Here is a 17,746-nt window from a genome sequence, read left to right as displayed (position 1 = left end):
CAGCCTACTGACAAACCATTGCAGAATACACCAGTTCTCCACCGATCACTGAAGTTAAGCCCACTGGACGTGGTTAGTACTTGCATGGGAGACCGGCTGAGAATACTACATGCAGTAGGATCATCAACATTTTTATTCCACCGTACATACTAACTTTTTCGCGGGATTTATTGCATAGCCGAAGCATAAACGACATCCAATTCCGACGAATATTCAGCCTACTGCTAACCCATTGCATAATTCACCAGTTCAAGTCCGATCACTGAAGTTAAGCTGCATCGGGCGTGGTTAGTACTTGCATGGGAGACCGGTTGGGAATAACACGTGCAGTAGGCTCATCAACATTTTCATTCCACATTACATACTAACTTTTTCCCATGATTTTTTGCCTAGACGAAGCATTAAATGACATACAATTCGGACGAATATTCAGCCTACTGCCAAACCATTGCGGAATACACCAGTTCTCCTCCGATCACTGAAGTTAAGCTGCATCGGGCGTGGTTAGTACTTGCATGGGAGACCGGCTGGGAATACCACGTGCATTATGCTCATCAACATTTTTATTCCACCGTACATACTAACTTTTTTCCGGGATTTTTTGCCTAGCCGAAGTATTAAATTACATCCAATTCCGACGAATATCCAGCCTACTCCCCAAAAATTGCAGGATACACCAGTTCTCGTCCGATCACTGAAGTTAAGCTGCATCGGGCGTGGACAGTACTTGCATGAGAGACCGGCTGGGAATACCATGTGCAGTAGGCCCATCAACATTTTTATTCCACATTACATACTAAGTTTTTCCTATGATTTTTCCCTAGACGAAGCATTAAATGACATACAATTCGAACGAATATTCAGCCTACTGCCAAACCATTGCAGAATACACTAGTTCTTGTCCGATTGCTGAAGTTAAGCTGCATCGGGCGTGGTTAGTACTTGCATGGGAGACCGGCTGGGAATACCATGTGCATTAGGCTCATCAACATTTTTATTCCACCGTACATTCTAACTTTTTAACGGGATTTTTTGACTAGCCGAAGTATTAAATTACATCAAATTCCGACGAATATTCAGCCTACTGACAAACCATTGCAGAATACACCATTTCTCCACTGATCACTGAAGTTAAGCCCACTGGACGTGGTTAGTACTTGCATGGGAGACCGGCTGAGAATACTACATGCAGTAGGATTATCAACATTTTTATTCCACCGTACATACTAACTTTTTCGCGGGATTTATTGCATAGCCGAAGCATAAACGACATCCAATTCCGACGAATATTCAGCCTACTGCCAACCCATTGCATAATTCACCAGTTCAAGTCCGATCACTGAAGTTAAGCTCCATTGGGCGTGGTTAGTACTTGCATGGGAGACCGGTTGGGAATAACACGTGCAGTAGGCTCATCAACATTTTCATTCCACATTACATACTAACTTTTTCCCATGATTTTTTGCCTAGACGAAGCATTAAATGACATACAATTCGGACGAATATTCAGCCTACTGCCAAACCATTGTGGAATACACCAGTTCTCGTCCGATCACTGAAGTTAAGCTGCATCGGGCGTGGTTAGTACTTGCATGGGGGACCGGCTGGGAATACCACGTGCATTAGGCTCATCAACATTTTTATTCCACCGTACATACTAACTTTTTTCCGGGATTTTTTGCCTAGCCGAAGTATTAAATTACATCCAATTCCGACGAATATCCAGCCTACTCCCAAACCATTGCAGGATACACCAGTTCTCGTCCGATCACTGAAGTTAAGCTGCATCGGGCGTGGTTAGTTCTTGCATGGGAGACCGGCTGGGAATATCATGTGCAGTTGGCTTCTCAACATTTTTATTCCACCGTACATACCAACTTTTTCCAGGGATTTTTTGCCTTACCGAAGCGTTAAACGACATGCAATTCTGACGAATATTCAGCCTACTGACAAACTATTGCAGAATACACCAGTTCTCCTCCGATCACTGAAGTTAAGCCCACTGGACGTGGTTAGTACTTGCATGGGAGACCGGCTGAGAATACTACATGCAGTAGGATCATCAAAATTTTTATTCCACCGTACATACTAACTTTTTCGCGGGATTTTTTGCATTGCCGAAGCATAAACGACATCCAATTCCGACGAATATTCAGCCTACTGCCAACCCATTGCATAATTCACCAGTTCAAGTCTGATCACTGAAGTTAAGCTGCATCGGGCGTGGTTAGTACTTGCATGGGAGACCGGCTGGGAATAACATGTGCAGTAGGCTCATCAACATTTTCATTCCACATTACATTCTAACTTTTTCCCATGATTTTTTTGCCTAGACGTAGCATTAAATGACATACAGTTCGGACGAATATTCAGCCTACTGCCAAACCATTGCAGAAAAAACCAGTTCTCGTCCGATCACTGAAGTTAAGCTGCATCGGACGTGGTAAGTACTTGAATGGGAGACCGGCTGGGAATACCACGTGCAGTAGGCTGATGAACATTTTTATTGCAGAATACACCAGTTCTCGTCCGATCACTAAAGTTAAGCCGCATAGGGCGTGGTTAATTCTTGCACGGGAGACCGGCTGGGAATACCACGTGCAGTAGGCACATCAACATTTTTATTCCACTGTACATACTAACTTTTTTCCGGGATTTTTTGCCTAGCTGATGTATTAAATTACATCCAATTCCGACGAATATCCAGCCTACTGCCAAACCATTGCGGAATACACCAGTTCTCGTCCGATCACTGAAGTTAAGCTGCATCGGGTGTGGTTAGTACTTGCATGGGAGACGGACTGGGAATACCACGTGCAGTAGGCTGAGGAACTTTTTTATTGCAGAATACACCAGTTCTCGTCCGATCACTGAAGTTAAGCCGCATAGGGCGTGGTTAGTTCTTGCACGGGAGACCGGCTGGGAATACCACGTGCAGTAGGCTCATCAACATTTTTATTCCACATTACATACTAACTTTTTACCATGATTTTTTGCCTAGACGAAGCATTAAATGACATGCAATTCGGACGAATATTCAGCCTACTGCCAAACCATTGCAAAATACACCAGTTTTCGTCCGATCACTGAAGTTATACTGTATCAGGCGTGGTTAGTACTTGCATGGGAGACCGGCTGGGAATACCACGTGCAGTAGGCTTATCAACATGTTTATTCCACCGTACACACCAACATTTTCTCGGGATTTTTTGCCTAGCCGAAGCGTTAAACTACATCCAATTCTGGCGAACACTCAGCCTACTGCCTAACCATTGCAGAACACACCAGTTCTCGTCCGATCACTGAAGTTAATCTGCAATGGACGTGCTAAGTACTTGAATGGGAGACCGGTTGGGAATGCCACGTGCAGTAGACTCATCAACATTTTTATTCCACATTACATACTACCTTTTTCCTATGATTTTTTGCCTAGCCGTAGCATTAAATGACATCCAATTCCGACGAATATTAAGCCTACTGCCAAACCATTGCAGAATACACCTGTTCTTGTCCGATCACTGAAGTTAAGCTGCATCAGGCTTGGTTAGTACTTGCATGGGACACTGGCTGGGAATACCACGTGCAGAAGGCTGATGAACATTTTTATTGCAGAATACACCAGTTCTCGTCCGATCACTGAAGTTAAGCCGCGTAGGGCGTGGTTAGTTCTTGCACGGGAGACCGGCTGGGAATACCACGTGCAGTAGGCTCATCAACATTTTTATTCCACATTACATACTAACTTTTTCCCATGATTTTTTGCCTAGACGAAGCATTAAATGACATGCAATTCGGACGAATATTCAGCCTACTGCCAAACCATTGCAGAATACACTAGTTCTCGTCCCATCACTGAAGTTATACTGTATCGGGCGTGGTTAGTTCTTGCATGGGAGACCGGCTGGGAATATCATGTGCAGTAGGCTTCTCAACAATTTTATTCCACCGTACATACTAACTTTTTCCCGGGATTGTTTGCCTAGCCGATGTATTACATTACATCCAATTCTGACGAATATCCAGCCTACTGCCAAACCAATGCAGAATACACCAGTTCTCGTCTGATCACTGAAGTTAATCTGCATCGGCCATGGTTAGTACTTGAATGGGAGACCGGCTGGGAATGCCACGTGCAGTAGGCTCGTCAACATTTTTATTCCACATTACATACTAACTTTTTCCCATGATTTTTTGCCTAGACGAAACAAAAATGACATGCAATTCGGACGAATATTCAGACTACTGCAAAAACATTGCAGAATACACCAGTTCTCGTCCGATCACTGAAGATAAGCTGTATCGGGCGTGGTTAGTACTTGCATGTGAGACCGGCTGGGAATACCACGTGCAGTAGGCTCATCAACATTTTTATTCCACATTACATACTAACTTTTACCCAAAATTTTTTTTTGCCTAGCCGTAGCATTAAATGACATCCAATTCCGACGAATATTCAGCCTACTGACAGACCAATGCAGAATACACCAGTTCTCGTCTGATCACTGAAGTTAATCTGCATCGGCCATGGTCAGTACATGCATGGGAGACCGGCTGGGAATACCATGTGCATTAGGCTCATCAACATTTTTATTCCACCATATATACTAACTTTTTCCCGGGATTTTTTGACTAGCCGAAGTATTAAATTACATCAAATTCCTACGAATATTCAGCCTACTGACAAACCATTGCAGAATACACCAGCTCTCCTCCGATCACTGAAGTTAAGCCCACTGGACGTGGTTAGTACTTGCAAGGGAGACCGGCTGAGAATACTACATGCAGTAGGATCATCAACATTTTTATTCCACCGTACATACTAACTTTTTCGCGGGATTTTTTGCATAGCCGAAGCATAAACGACATCCAATTCTGACGAACACTCAGCCTACTGCCAAACCATTGCAGAACACACCAGTTTTCGTCCGATCACTGAAGTTAAGCTGCATTGGACGTGGTAAGTACTTGAATTGGAGACCGGCTGGGAATGCCACGTTCAGTAGGCTCATCAACATTTTTATTCCACATTACATACTACCTTTTTCCTATGATTTTTTGCCTAGCCGTAGCATTAAATGACATCCAATTCCGACGAATATTAAGCCAACTGCCAAACCATTGCAGAATACACCTGTTCTTGTCCGATCACTGAAGTTAAGCTGCATCAGGCTTGGTTAGTACTTGCATAGGAGACCGGCTGAGAATACCACGTGCAGTAGGCTGATGAACATTTGTATTGCAGAATACACCAGTTCTCGTCCGATCACTGAAGTTAAGCCGCTTAGGGCGTGGTTAGTTCTTGCACGGAGACCGGCTGGGAATACCACGTGCAGTAGGCTCATCAACATTTTTATTCCACATTACATACTAACTATTACCCATGATTGTTTGCCTAGACGAAGCATTAAATGACATGCAATTTGGACGAATATTCAGCCTACTGCCAAACCATTGCAGAATACACCAGTTCTCGTCCGATCACTGAAGTTATACTGTATCGGGCGTGGTTACTGTATCGGGCGTGGTACTTGCATGGGAGACCGGCTGGGAATACCACGTGCATTAGGCTCATCAACATTTTTATTCCACCGAACATACTAACTTTTTCCCGGGATTGTTTGCCTAGCCGATGTATTAAATTACATCCAATTCCGACGAATATCCAGCCTACTGTCAAACCATTGCAGAACACACCAGTTCTTGTCCGATCACCGAAGTTAAGCTGCATCGGGTATGGTTAGTACTTGAATGGGAGACCGGCTGGGAACGCCACGTGCATTAGGCTCATCAACATTTGTATTCCACATTACATACTAACTTTTTCCCATGATTAGTACTTGCATGTGAGACCGGCTGGGAATAGCATGTGCAGTAGGCTCATCAACATTTTTATTCCACATTACATACAAACTTTACCCCAAATTTTTTTTTGCCTAGCCGTAGCATTAAATGACATCCAATGCAGAATACACCAGTTCTCGTCTGATCACTGAAGTAAATCTGCATCGGCCATGGTTAGTACTTGAATGGGAGACCGGCTGGGAATGCCACGTGCAGTAGGCTCATCAACATTTTTATTCCACATTACATACTAACTTTTTCCCACGATTGTTTGCCTAGACGAAGCATTAAATGACATGCAATTCAGACGAATATTCAGCCTACTTTCAAACCATTGCAGAATACACCAGTTCTCGTCCGATCACTGAAGTTAAGCTGCATCGGGCGTGGTTAGTACTTGCATGGGAGACCGGCTGGGAATACCACGTGCATTAGGCTCATCAACATTTTTATTCCACCGTACATACTAACTTTTTCCCGGGATTGTTTGCCTAGCCGAAGTCCTAAATTACATCCAATTCCGACGAATATTCAGCCTACTGCCAAACCAATGCAGAATACACAAGTTCTCGTCCGATAACTGAAGTTAAGCTGCATCGGGCGTGGTTAGTACTTGCATGGGAGACCTGCTGGGAGTACCACGTGCAGTAGGCTTATCAACATTGTGATTCTACCGTATATACCAACTTTTTCCCTGGATTTTTGGCCTAGCCGTAGCATTAAATGACATCCAATTCCGACGAATATTCAGCCTACTGCCACTCCATTTCAGAATACACCAGTTCTCGTCCGATCACTGAAGTTAAGCTTCATTGGGCGTGGACAGTACTTGCATGAGAGACCGGCTGGGAATATCATGTGCAGTAGGCACAGTACCATTTTTATTCGACCGTACATACTAACGTTTACCCGGAATTTTTTGCCTAGCCGAAGCATTAATTGTTAACCAATTCCGACGAATTTTCAGCCTACTGACAAACCATTGCAGAATACACCAGTTCTAGTCTGATCACTGAAGTTAAGTTCACCGGACGTGGTTATTACTTGCATGGGAGACCGGCTGAGAATAGCACGTGCAATAGGCTCATCAACATTTTTATTCCACCATACATACTAACTTTTTCCCATGATTTCTTGCCTAGCCGTAGCATTAAATGTCAACCAATTCCGACGAATTTTCAGCCTACTGCCAAACCATTGCAGAATACACCAGTTCTCGACCGATCACTGAAGTTAAGCTCACCGGATGTGGTTAGTACTTGCATGGGAAACCGGCTGAGAATATCACGTGCAGTAGGATCATCAACATTTTTATTCCACATTACATACTAACATTTTCCCATGATTTTTTGCCTAGCCGTAGCATTAAATGACATCCAATGCCTAGCCGTAGCATTAAATGACATCCAATTCCGACGAATATTCAGCCTACTGCCAAACCATTGCAGAATACACCAGTTCTCGTCCGATCACTGAACTTAATCTGCATCGGACATGTTTAGTACTTTCATGGGAGACCGGCTGGTAATACCGCGTGCAGTAGGCTCATCAAAAATGTTATTTCGCAGTACATAGTAAAATTTTTCCTGGATTCTTTGCCTAGCCAAAACAATTAATGTCATCCAATTCCAACGAAAATTCAGCCTACTGCCAATCCATTGCAGAATACAACCAGTTCTCGTCCGATCACTGAAGTTAAGCTGCATCGGGCGTGGTTTGTACTTGCATTAGAGACTGGCTGGGAATATCAAGTGCAGTAGGCACATTAACATTTTTATTCCACCGTACATTCTAACTTTTTTCCGGAATTTTTTGCCTAGCCGAAGCATTAAATGTTAACCAATTCCGAAGAATTTTCAGCCTACTGACAAACCATTGCAGAATACACCAGTTCTCGACCGATCACTGAAGTTAAGCTCACCGGATGTGGTTAGTACTTGCATGGGAGACCGGCTGAAAATATCACGTGCAGTAGGCACATTAACATTTTTATTCCACCGTACATACTAACTTTTTCCCGGGATTTTTTGCCTAGCCAAGGCTTTAAATGGCATCCAATTCCGACGAATTTTCAGCCTACTGACAAACCATTGCAGAATACACCAGTTCGCGACCGATAACTGAAGTTAAGCTCACCGGACGTGGTTAGTACTTGCATGTGAGACCGGCTGAGAATATCACCTGCAGTAAGTAGGCTTATCAACATTTTTATTCCACCGTACATACTACGGACGTGCCTTCATATGGCTCCTGGAAAGGCGCCGATTTTCGCTATTGTATGAATCAGTGAGTTCTGACTCTTGTCAATTATCTTTTGTTAACACTTTGCGGTTATTTTTGTTTTGTTTTCACTAATTTTTGGCATACGTCTGCCTCGTTTTCCGTCTTTTTTCGTTCTTGTGTTGTTGTTGTTTGGTGGTCTGCCACGCTGGCAAGCAAGATGGCTGCCAGGGCGTTGACCACGCCGTTCTTAGGTCTGACTCGGAAACATGGAGTCAAATGTGAGTCGGTTTACGGTGTTCCTATTTTAAGTTACGTTACATCTATTTCTAAAATTATTGGTGCTGACAAAATTGTTGCAGCATCACGAGCAAATGGTAGCTTTATTGTTTTTTTGGACGCTTTAGACACTGTAGACCAGGTATGTGCTACAGGCATTTCTGATATTGGTAATACTTTCATTCACATTGAGACACTCATAAAGCCGGCCACCAAGGTAGTATTGTCGGGAGTTCCGCCTTTTTTACCCAATGGCATACTTGAAGACCAGTTGCAGCGCTTTGGTAAAATTGTGAGTTCTGTGAGGATGACTCCTCTCGGTTTAAGGCAAACAGAACTACGTCATATCATGTCTTTTCGTAGACAAGTATACATGGTAACAGAAATTGACAAACTCGATGGTTTTTTTAATGTTATTCACAACGAACGCACATACAAAATTTATTTGTCGACTGATGAACCGACATGCCACCAGAAGGGCCATATTCAACGAAATTGTCTTTCTACTATTAAAGATTCAACTGTGAATAATAACAATATAACACACTCCGCTGACACTGGTTCACAAACACGTCTAGAAACTCAACAGGTCAATACTGATACTACTGACGACATCATGGATACACAATACACTAAAAACGATGAACACGATAAAACTGATAAAACAAACAGTGTTTTTGAGACCGATAATGCCTCAGAAGCAACAACTAAAAATTGTTATAACGATAAACAAAGCACAACCAGCGACGACCTTAACAATAGCAAGGTCACTGACAGCTGCAACACGCCTATAAATAACTTGACAGCCGACAATGGTGTTGCTATAGAGACCGAAGCGTTAACAGGTCAACGCACTAGTGTCTCATCATCCGTTTGTCCGACACAAACAGGACAAAACACATTTAGTATTGGTGAGGCGGTGGTACGAACCCACCCCTCGAATTCGTTTTCTTTACTTCCGTTTTCGGGAGAATCTCGCACTGACTCCACTCATGGTTTTGACAACCCAAACACCTCAACTGGAGCGCAAGACGACAATGAAGACGCAGAATCTTTTACATCTGAGATGTCAGATTTATCACAACTAATGGATGATGACGAGGACAGAGTTCTTGACGACGATAAAACCATGGCATTCTTAAAAGCTACCTACAACTCTAAACACCTGGTGCAGGAAGCTTCAAAATTCTGCCCAGACTTACGGTTACTAGTGCGCTCCCTGAATCACGTTCGAAAGAAAATAAAAATGCCTGCGAGAGAGAAAGTCCGCGTACAACTTTTAGCGACCCGGCTTTGGAAATATTCTTTGAAAATAAGTAAGCATAATGAAGAATTCGACTCACCAGAAAATGCGAGATCTGATATCTTGAATGAAAAACGTGGTCTTCCCGTCACTAAAGGGAAGAAAAAGAAATTGTAAACGCTATCCTGATAATAAATCACTTTATATTAATATAGATATTGTCTCAATAACGTATTTTATTACTATTATTCATAACTATGGCAGCTTTTAAAGCAACTACTTGGAACATGCGAAGCGGTAATGATGCTTATAAACGGCATCTTGTTTTCAATTTTCATAAATCCAATCATCCAAGTAATGTGTACTTCCTCCAAGAAACACATACAATTATTTCTGATGAAGCCAGGTGGCGGATAGTATGGCGAGGAGAAATCTTTTTCTCACTTGATAATTCACATTCCTCCGGAGTGGCAATTATGGTCAAACCAGGATCAAAAGTCAATGTATTCACTGTCAATAACGTTCTTGATGGTCATTTACTACATGTCCATATGGAGTTAGATGATTTTCCTCTTCACCTGATCAATGTATATGCACACACAAATGGTCAGGAAAGGTTGGAGTGCTTCAAGACCTTGAAAACTCTTTTAAATGGATTAAACTCTGACGCTATCATAATGGCTGGAGATTTCAATTGTACCTTGAATCCAAATATGGATAGAGCTAACAATCCAGAACAACACTTGCCGTCGTCAGTTTTTCTGTCAAACATTTCAAAGCGTTTCAAAATAATTGATGCTTGGAGGCATACTAATACAGACTCTAAACAATTTACATGGCAACGCAACAACACACAATGTCGACTTGATACGTTTTACGTACCAAAATCAATTGCCTCAAGAATTCAGCAATCATCCATTCATTCACACTTTCATTTATCAGATCATTGTCCAGTCACACTCGTATTGTCCCTACAAAACATACCGAACCACAATCCAGTGTGGGCTTTCAATGTCAGTCTACTTCACGACGAAGAATATTGCTATATTCTTAGTCACTTCTGGTTCTCCTGGCGTAAACAAAAGTCACGCTTCAAGTCAATTCAACTGTGGTGGGACACAGGGAAAATCAAAATACAACAACTAACTAAACAATATACTGCAAAACTCAGCTGTAACTACCGTACCAAAAAACGCAATTTAATAAGTGAAATCGCAGCCTTGGAAAATGATATAGACCACAACCCTATAATTGAAAGTATACTGAACGACAAGAAGGAAGCCCTAGAGAGCCTTGTACGGACTGAAGCCAAGGGGTCAGCGATAAGAGCGCGCCACCAACTGTTAAATGAATGTGATGCCCCGACGTCGTTCTTTTTTGAACTAGAGAAACAAAAGGGCAAGCGAAAGATCATGGTCCAACTACAGAAAGCAGATGGAACTATAACTGAATCGCCTGCTGATATGAAAGAAATTGTGAGAGATTTTTACTCTAACTTATTTTCACCTGATCCCGTTTCTACAGTCTGCCAAAATAAAATGCTACAGCGTCTTCCCCAACTCTCTTTGGCACACAAGGAAAACTGTGATAACACACTCACATTTGAGGAACTATCAAATGCCGCTAGACTGTTATCCAATGGCAAATCACCCGGATTCGATGGCTTACCCGGGGAATTCTACAAAGGCTTCTGGTCACTGCTTGGCAACGATTTGTTTGAGGTTTTCACAGCCTCGCTCGAGGATGGGTGTCTACCAGTGTCGTGCAGGCGAGCACTTATCACCTTACTGCCAAAGAAAGGTAACAATTCTTCACTGGCTAATTGGAGACCTGTTAGTCTCTTGTGCGCGGATTATAAAATCCTGACCATTGCACTCTCCCTAAGGTTACGATCAGCGCTCGGTGACATAATACATGTCGACCAATCATATTGTGTACCTGGGAGGCAGATACACAACAATATAAGCTTGATACGTGATGTAATCACATATGCAAACTTGGACAACACTCCCCTAGCAATTGTTGCCTTAGATCAACAAAAGGCGTTCGATCGAGTGCATCATGGTTTTTTATTCAAAACTTTAGGCGCATTTGGTTTTGGTGAACACTTTATCAAATATATACAGTTAATCTACTCAGGTACACAAAGCCTTGTGCGCATCAACTCGTCGCTAACCAGCCCTGTTAACTTTATGCGCGGTATTCGACAAGGATGCCGCCTAAGCGGGCAACTATACACAATTGTTATTGAGATGCTCTTAAATAAAATAAGAACGGAAAGCGAAATACAAGGCATTTCAGTTAACAATAGACAGGTCAATCTTTCAGCCTACGCAGACGATGTAAGCTTTTTTCTTACCGAGGATGAAGACTTTCCAAAACTTGAGCGTTGGCTTCAAATATACGAACGCGCGAGCAACGCTCGTATTAACTTCACAAAATCCCAGGGTCTTTGGGTAGGTCAATGGAGATCTCGAAAAAACAGACCACTAAATATTAACTGGAACAGCGATGGCCTAAAAATTCTCGGCACATATCTAGGCAACACGCCCAGCTTTGAGGAAAATAACTGGAAAGATATGGTTGAACAGGTGAGGGCCAAATTGGATTGGTACAACAAATATACGCCATATATGTCGTATAGAGGGCGTACTCTAATTGTGAATCAGATTGTCGCTTCAAGGCTGTTACACGTTTTTGTTTCACTGTGTCCACCCAAAGCATTAATAAAAACAATACAAGATATCTTCTTAACATTTGTGTGGCAAGGTAGACACTGGATTAAAAAGGGGACACAATACTTACCAATGAATGAAGGTGGGCAAGGTCTCGTGGATCTCTCATCCCGCATCGCTGCCTACCACCTTCAATATCTACAACAATATCTATACTCTGAATCGGAGCATCCATGTTTTTGGTTTACTGATTTTTTCCTGCAAAATGTCAAAAACTTGAGGTACGGTAAACAAATATTCGCAACAACTGTGAGTAAAAGCAATGAAAACACGCCTATCCTTTATCAAGAACTCATGTTATTGTGGTCGTAATTGCCTTGGAAGAGAATAGAAGATCCGTCCAACTACCATGATGTATCTGAGGAACCGTTATTATTTAATCCACTTATAAGACACCATCTGAGTGGTTTACCATTAAACATGCGACATTTCATTGAGGCCGGCATCACTAAAGTAGGCCAGTTAATCGACAATGGAAGGTGACTGGATAACGACACCATTCATCGTCAAGTGCCTATATACTCCAAACGTGTGTTGTTTTAGCGATGGGCGTTATTATGAGAGCTATACCTGAAAAATGGAAAAGGATAATCGAAAATACTTTTGATACACACGTGCAAGTCAACAATCCAAAATACTATTTTGATATTATATATAAAGAAGACGATCGAGATCTCCTGCTAAACTGTCCGTTATATAAACTTGAAAAAGGGTCCATATATAAATGACTTGTTACTCTACAATACATTAAACACCAAAACACGCAACAAAATACGATATGGCATGAAATACTATTGTTTCCCTTAGATATTACACCTAACTTTGGTAATTGCTATCTGCCACCCATATTAAAAAAAGATGGTGACCTACAGTGGCGCCTAATCCACGGCGCATATCCCACTGGCAGGTTTTTACTAAGTTCTCGTATCAGACACAGATAAATACCCTTTTTGTGACGAGGTCGATGACCTGGTGCACATATTCATTGAATGCAGTCGGCTTGCTTTTGTTCATCTCACTCTCAAAAGGATCGTCAAACTAGTACTGGATTCGAATACTGGTATTCCTTTGGATTGGTACATATTCGGTCCACCGCCACAGTAACAGACGGGAAACTCCCAACTGCCGCGGAAATTACATAGGGACCAACTTTACCAACAGTTGAATTAATACTGGGTTATATATTGACCACGGACATTGCCTTCTATTCGGACAATACTTTAACACTCATTAAGAGGCCACACACAGAGCGTGTATGTCACCGTTTTTTGTATATACAATTGCAAAGCGTGTATTCTAGTATATATTTTTAGTCTTGCGCACATGCTTAGCTACCGATAGTTGACAATGCATGACGTATTTTAAAGATATTGATAAAAACTATATACATATACTTTTTATGTAAGTATCTATATTTATTAATTACTATTTTGACCTTTATCGTAAATTTGCAATGTATTTTTTAACATAGATGAACTGTATACTTTACAACTGAGAAATAAAAAGAGAGTACATACCAACTTTTTCCCAGGAATTGTTTCCTAGCCGAAGTATTAAACTGCATCCAATTCCAACGAATATACAGCCTACTGCCAAACCATTGCAGAGTACACCAGTTTTCGTCCGATCACTGAAGTTAAGCTGCATCGAGCGTGGTTAGTACTTGCATGGGAGACCTGCTGGGAATACAACGTGCAGTAGGCTTATCAACATTTTTATTCCACCATCCATCCTAACTTTTTCCCGGGATTTTTTGCCTAGTAGAAGCATTAAACGACATCCAATTACGACGAGTATTCAGCCTTCTGGCAAACCATTGCAGATTACACCAGTTCTCGTCCGAATACTGAAATTAAGCTGCATCGGGCGTGGATAGTACTTGCTTGGGAGACCGGCTGGGAATACCACGTGCAGTAAGCTTATCAACATTTTTATTCCACTGTACAAGCAAATTTTTTTCCCGGAATTTTTTGCCTAGCCGAAACGTTAAACGACATCAAATTCTGACGAATATTCAGTCTACTGCCAAACCATTACAGAATACACCAGTTCTCGTCCGATCACTGAATATAAGCTGCATCGGGCGGGGTTAAGTACTTGCATTGGAGAACGGCTGGGAATACTACGTGCAGTAGGCTGATGAACATTTTTATTCCACCGTACACTAACTTTTTTCCATGATTTTTTGCCAAGCCGAAGCATTAAATTCTGCAATGGTTTGGCAGTAGGCTGAATACTCGTCGGAATTGGATGTCATTTAATGCTATGGCTAGACAAATAATTATGAAAAAGTTAGTATGCAATGTGGAATCAAAATGTTGATAAGCCTACTGCACGTGGTATTCCCAGCCGGTCTCCCATGCAAGTACTAACAACGCCCGATGCAGCTTAACTTCAGTGATCGGACAAGAACTGGTGTATTCTGCTATGGTTTGGCAGTAGCCTGAATATTCGTCGGAATTGGATGTAATTTAGTACTTCGGCTAGGCAACAAATCCCGGCAAAAAGTTAGTAAGTACGGTGGAATAAAAATGTTGATGAGCCTAATGCCCGTGGTATTCCCAGCCGGTCTCCCATGCAAGTCCTCAACACGCCCGATGGAGCTTAACATCAGTGATCGGACAAGAACTGGTGTGTGCTGCAATGGTTTGACAGTAGGCTGAATATTCGTCAGAATTGCAAGTCGTTTAACGCTTCGGCAAGGCAAAAAATCACGGGAAAAAGTTGGTATGTGCGGTGGAATAAAAATGTTGATAAGCCTACTGCACATGGTATTCCCAGCCGGTTTCCCGTGCAAGTACTAACCACGCCCGTTGCAGCTTAACTTCAGTGATCGGACGAGAATTGGTGTATTCTGCAATGGTTTGGCAGTAGGCTGAATATTCGTCCGAATTGTATGTCATTTAATGCTTCATCTAGGCAAAAAATCATGGAAAAAAGTTAGTATGTAATGTGGAATAAAAATGTTGATGAGCCTACTGCATGTGGTATTCTCAGCCGGTCTCCCATGCAAGTACTAACCACGCCCGATGCAGCTTAAATTCAGTGATCGAACGAGAACTGGTGTGTTCTGCAATGATTTGACAGTAGGCAGAATATTCGTCAGAATTGCGTGTCGTTTAAAGCTTCGGCTAGGCAAAAAATCCCGGGAAAACGTTAGTATGTACGGTGGAATAAAAATGTTGATGAGCCGACTGAACGTGGTATTCCCAGCCGGTCTCCCGTGCAAGAACTAACCACGCCCGATGCGCCTTAACTTCAGTGATCGGACGAGAACTGGTGTATTCTGCAATGGTTTGGCAGTAGGCTGAATATTTGTCGGATTTGGATGTCAATTAATGCTTCGGCTAGGCAAAAAATCATGGGGGAAAAAGATAGTATGTACGGTGGAATAAAAATGTTGATAAGCCTACTGCATGTGGTATTCCCAGCAGGTCTCCCATGCAAGTACTAACCACGCCCGATGCAGCTTAACTTCTGTGATCGGACGAGAACTGGTGTATTCTACAATGGTTTGGCAGTAGGCTGAATATTCGTCGGAATTGGGTGTAATTTAATACTTCGGCTAGGCAACAAATCCCGTGAAAAAGTTTGTATGTATGGTGGAATAAAATTGTTGATAAGCCTACTGCTCGTGGTATTCCAAGCAGGTCTCCCATGCAAGTACTAACCACGCCCAATGCAGCTTAACTTCTGTGATCGGACGAGAACTGGTGTATTCTACAATGGTTTGGCAGTAGGCTGAATATTCGTTGGAATTGGATGTAATTTAATACTTCAGCTAGGCAACAAATCCCGGGAAAAAGTTTGTATGTACGGTGGAATAAAAATGTTGATAAGCCTACTGCTTGTGGTATTCCCCGCCGGTCTCCCATGTAAGTACTAACCATGCCCGATGCAGATTAACTTCAGTGATCGGACGAGAACTGGTGTATTCTGCATTGGTTTGGCAGTAGGCTGAATATTTGTCGGAATTGGATGTCATTTAATGCTACGGCTAGGCAAAAAATCATAGGAAAAAGTTAGTATGTAATGTGGAATAAAAATGTTGATGAGCCTACTGCACGTGGTATTCCTAGCCGGCCTCCCATGCAAGTAGTAACCACGCCCGATGCAGCTTAACTTCAGTGATCGGATGAGAACTGGTGTATTCTGCAATAAAAATGTTTATCAGCCTACTGCACGTGGTATTCCCATCCGGTCTCCGATGCAAGTACTAACCACGCCCGATGCAGCTTAACTTCAGCGATCGGACGAGAACTGTTTTTTTTCTCTTTTATTAAAGACAGACCCACTGGTCTGCCTCATTATAAAGAATTTACATGTCAAAGGATCATTTACATTACATAAATTGCATCAAATGCATAAACTAATAAAATAAAAGATTTAATATTACGTTTCAAATTGCTCATCATTTACAAGTATCCGGTTAAAAATTCTCCGGATTATAATGTATAAACGTTTCTAGAATCACAGTTTGGTACTGTGGTGCAATTTCTAATTACGATGGGAATATGGATACATAGTAGCATAATATAAGTCTTCAAGGAATAGTTAATCTATAATTTATCCCATTGACCATTGTAACTATGGAATTATTATAAGCATACAAACATTCAAAGTGTGCTTAGTCATCCCTTCGCAGGAAGCGATCATATTCAAATTTTATTTTTGTATTTTAATTGATATTTAAAATATTGTTTGAGGGGAATGTGATCTCCTTTGATGATATAATATTTTCTTCGAATATATATACAATACTTTGTCAGCGATAAAAGCAAATTGATTGTATTTCAAAAATATTTATTATGTTTGTCTAAAAACCCAAAAATTATACTTTGTTGTTTGTCACCACTAAAAGATGGACACATTTTAAAAATTATGTCAAAAACGTATTTCCATAGTTGCTGTATTGTTGTACACTCTGTGAATAAATAAAGTGTATTTTCGTTTTCACATTTACAGAAATTATACAATGGAGAATCAATTTTCTCCATCTTATATAACGATACATTTGTAATAACAGCATTGTGAACAATCAGATAATCTAGATCCCTGAGGTATTTTTCTTTGGTATCCGTACGAATATTATTCCATATTTGTCTAAACTGTAAATTATTAAATTTGTTACACCAATATTCTGTACAGACAGGATTAAACTGTTGTGGGTGTATATCCACCTGGCATGAGTGAACCAATTGTGTTAATTCTTTTATCGAAAGTTTGCAGATATTAACGAGAGTGTCATCAATTTCGAACGCAACTACTGCGTTACACGTGGCAGAGTGCGTGTTTGATGCACAAAATTGAAGCCATTCCGAAGGTATCGAATTAAGTAGTTGTTGATATTGATTGGAAATCATTCGTTCACTCAGTTCAGATTCGGACGCACCACAAACTATTTCTACAATAGCCGCACATGTTAAAA

At 41.5% G+C, this 17,746-nt stretch overlaps 29 pseudogenes; 22 read left to right on the top strand and 7 right to left on the bottom strand.

The window, feature by feature from the left end:
- Positions 1-216: 216 nt before the first annotated feature.
- LOC146750022 (5S ribosomal RNA) lies at positions 217-336 on the top strand (annotated as a pseudogene).
- Positions 337-432: 96 nt separating this feature from the next.
- Positions 433-552, top strand: LOC146750021 (5S ribosomal RNA; annotated as a pseudogene).
- A 311-nt stretch (positions 553-863) lies between these two features.
- LOC146750020 (5S ribosomal RNA) lies at positions 864-983 on the top strand (annotated as a pseudogene).
- A 310-nt stretch (positions 984-1,293) lies between these two features.
- LOC146750019 (5S ribosomal RNA) lies at positions 1,294-1,413 on the top strand (annotated as a pseudogene).
- Positions 1,414-1,509: 96 nt separating this feature from the next.
- Positions 1,510-1,629, top strand: LOC146750018 (5S ribosomal RNA; annotated as a pseudogene).
- Positions 1,630-1,725: 96 nt separating this feature from the next.
- On the top strand, positions 1,726-1,845 carry LOC146750017 (5S ribosomal RNA; annotated as a pseudogene).
- Positions 1,846-2,155: 310 nt separating this feature from the next.
- Positions 2,156-2,275, top strand: LOC146750016 (5S ribosomal RNA; annotated as a pseudogene).
- A 97-nt stretch (positions 2,276-2,372) lies between these two features.
- On the top strand, positions 2,373-2,492 carry LOC146750015 (5S ribosomal RNA; annotated as a pseudogene).
- A 214-nt stretch (positions 2,493-2,706) lies between these two features.
- On the top strand, positions 2,707-2,826 carry LOC146750014 (5S ribosomal RNA; annotated as a pseudogene).
- Positions 2,827-3,040: 214 nt separating this feature from the next.
- On the top strand, positions 3,041-3,160 carry LOC146750013 (5S ribosomal RNA; annotated as a pseudogene).
- A 96-nt stretch (positions 3,161-3,256) lies between these two features.
- Positions 3,257-3,376, top strand: LOC146750012 (5S ribosomal RNA; annotated as a pseudogene).
- Positions 3,377-4,022: 646 nt separating this feature from the next.
- Positions 4,023-4,142, top strand: LOC146750011 (5S ribosomal RNA; annotated as a pseudogene).
- A 95-nt stretch (positions 4,143-4,237) lies between these two features.
- Positions 4,238-4,357, top strand: LOC146750010 (5S ribosomal RNA; annotated as a pseudogene).
- A 529-nt stretch (positions 4,358-4,886) lies between these two features.
- LOC146750009 (5S ribosomal RNA) lies at positions 4,887-5,006 on the top strand (annotated as a pseudogene).
- Positions 5,007-5,102: 96 nt separating this feature from the next.
- On the top strand, positions 5,103-5,222 carry LOC146750008 (5S ribosomal RNA; annotated as a pseudogene).
- Positions 5,223-5,665: 443 nt separating this feature from the next.
- On the top strand, positions 5,666-5,785 carry LOC146750007 (5S ribosomal RNA; annotated as a pseudogene).
- Positions 5,786-6,159: 374 nt separating this feature from the next.
- On the top strand, positions 6,160-6,279 carry LOC146750006 (5S ribosomal RNA; annotated as a pseudogene).
- Positions 6,280-6,375: 96 nt separating this feature from the next.
- Positions 6,376-6,495, top strand: LOC146750005 (5S ribosomal RNA; annotated as a pseudogene).
- Positions 6,496-6,591: 96 nt separating this feature from the next.
- On the top strand, positions 6,592-6,711 carry LOC146750004 (5S ribosomal RNA; annotated as a pseudogene).
- A 556-nt stretch (positions 6,712-7,267) lies between these two features.
- Positions 7,268-7,387, top strand: LOC146750003 (5S ribosomal RNA; annotated as a pseudogene).
- A 6,515-nt stretch (positions 7,388-13,902) lies between these two features.
- On the top strand, positions 13,903-14,022 carry LOC144343756 (5S ribosomal RNA; annotated as a pseudogene).
- Positions 14,023-14,118: 96 nt separating this feature from the next.
- LOC144358295 (5S ribosomal RNA) lies at positions 14,119-14,238 on the top strand (annotated as a pseudogene).
- Positions 14,239-14,642: 404 nt separating this feature from the next.
- On the bottom strand, positions 14,643-14,762 carry LOC146750002 (5S ribosomal RNA; annotated as a pseudogene).
- A 312-nt stretch (positions 14,763-15,074) lies between these two features.
- Positions 15,075-15,194, bottom strand: LOC146750001 (5S ribosomal RNA; annotated as a pseudogene).
- Positions 15,195-15,290: 96 nt separating this feature from the next.
- On the bottom strand, positions 15,291-15,410 carry LOC146750000 (5S ribosomal RNA; annotated as a pseudogene).
- A 96-nt stretch (positions 15,411-15,506) lies between these two features.
- Positions 15,507-15,626, bottom strand: LOC146749999 (5S ribosomal RNA; annotated as a pseudogene).
- A 98-nt stretch (positions 15,627-15,724) lies between these two features.
- LOC146749998 (5S ribosomal RNA) lies at positions 15,725-15,844 on the bottom strand (annotated as a pseudogene).
- Positions 15,845-15,940: 96 nt separating this feature from the next.
- LOC146749997 (5S ribosomal RNA) lies at positions 15,941-16,060 on the bottom strand (annotated as a pseudogene).
- A 96-nt stretch (positions 16,061-16,156) lies between these two features.
- On the bottom strand, positions 16,157-16,276 carry LOC144345380 (5S ribosomal RNA; annotated as a pseudogene).
- Between the last annotated feature and the right edge of the window lie 1,470 nt (positions 16,277-17,746).

This window comes from Saccoglossus kowalevskii, chromosome 2 (genome assembly GCF_978046115.1).
Source record: "Saccoglossus kowalevskii chromosome 2, keSacKowa6.1, whole genome shotgun sequence".
Classification (NCBI taxonomy): Eukaryota; Metazoa; Hemichordata; class Enteropneusta; family Harrimaniidae; genus Saccoglossus; species Saccoglossus kowalevskii.
This window is presented reverse-complemented; position numbering and strand designations above follow the sequence as displayed.